Genomic DNA, 1,439 nt, shown 5'->3' on the forward strand with positions numbered 1-1,439 from the left:
CAGTAGGAGTCTCAAGCCCAGCTTGCCAGCCCAGGATCCCACTTCAGATACCCTGAGTTTCAGGCCCCTCTACAAGGTCACCTGAAGTCTTCGATGACCTGCAGGCAGATGCTGTGTATTTCCACATCCTCAGAAGGAAGGGCCTTGGATCACTTTCCAAGGAGGAGGGTTGGCCTTGGTGGGGAAGAGGGGGCCTCTTCTATGTAATGGAGTGTCAAGGTTTTGGGTTCTAGATTTCAGGGTGCCTTCACATAGATGTCTGTGTTACATGTGTCGGGGCCCAACCTCGGGCCTGGTATCCCCCTCGTCTGCGTTGAAGGCTCTGGGCCACATAGCTGCCCTTAAGATTTGATCCCAAATGGAGTCCAGCTGTCTGTGCGGTGGCTGCAGCAGATACAGCTCCCTTGCACTGGCTGATGGCCTGCAAATCACTCCAAGCTCTGTTCTTTCTGCAAAGCTTCCTCCACCCTCGGATTGAACGAAAGTTCCCACTGAGCTACATCCCTAGTGTTTTTTTTTTTCCCAACACCTTCTCCCCCATCTTGCCAAACTGCCATGTTGAGGGCCATGGTGTAAAATTTTGTGGAAAAAGCTCTTCACAATTAAATTGTGGTCAAATCTTGTCTAATACCTTGTAACTTGCCTTGCAAGCCAGTTGTGGTATGCAGAAACATAACTCCATGTGCCTCTGATCACAGATGTGGCCTTAGTGGTCCTATGATGCTGTGATGCCCCAGGGCAAGACTGCATCTGCTGAAGACATCCTGGATCCTTGAGAACCAAGCAGTAATAACAAAAGCTATCACCTGCGGGAAAGGCCAAACTCCTTATTAGCCTGCCCATCTTCCCGCCTGGTATCATAAGTGTGCGTTGTACATCCCTCCATCCTCTCACCCTCTGAGTCATGTGATACTCTGATTATTGTGTGCACCCAATAAATGAAAGGCCTAATGGAAACATCAGCCAGGAAGGCACCCTTATACCGTTCTTTAGGCCACATAATGTGCACTTTCTTTTTCCTATTAATTCCCCAGCTTTTTTGGGATAAGATATCCTCCATTGCATGCAGATATAGATATAGATATAGATATAGATACAAATACAAATACAGTTATAGATACAGATATATACCATCACTTGCCTCTGAGGTCTTCTTTGTCCTGCCAGTTATACTCTGAAAGAAGACCCTCCCCTCTAAGATGATCCAACTCATCAAATCATAGGTTGTCCTTATCTTTGGGAAACAAAGAACCTTTCCATAGTCTTATACCACTAAGCCCTCAAACTAGCCCTGAGGAATCCTACTTGAGCTGTCAAAGTCATTCAAAACCCCCTTAACCCTCACTGCCATCTTGGCCCCCAGCTCATTATCAACTACCTTTTTAAAGCCAAAATCTTCATCCCTGCCCATTCTCCTTACAACACTCCATCCTTCCAGT

This window comes from Octodon degus, unplaced genomic scaffold, assembly GCF_000260255.1.
Source record: "Octodon degus isolate 3935 unplaced genomic scaffold, OctDeg1.0 scaffold00011, whole genome shotgun sequence".
Taxonomy (NCBI): domain Eukaryota; kingdom Metazoa; phylum Chordata; class Mammalia; order Rodentia; family Octodontidae; genus Octodon; species Octodon degus.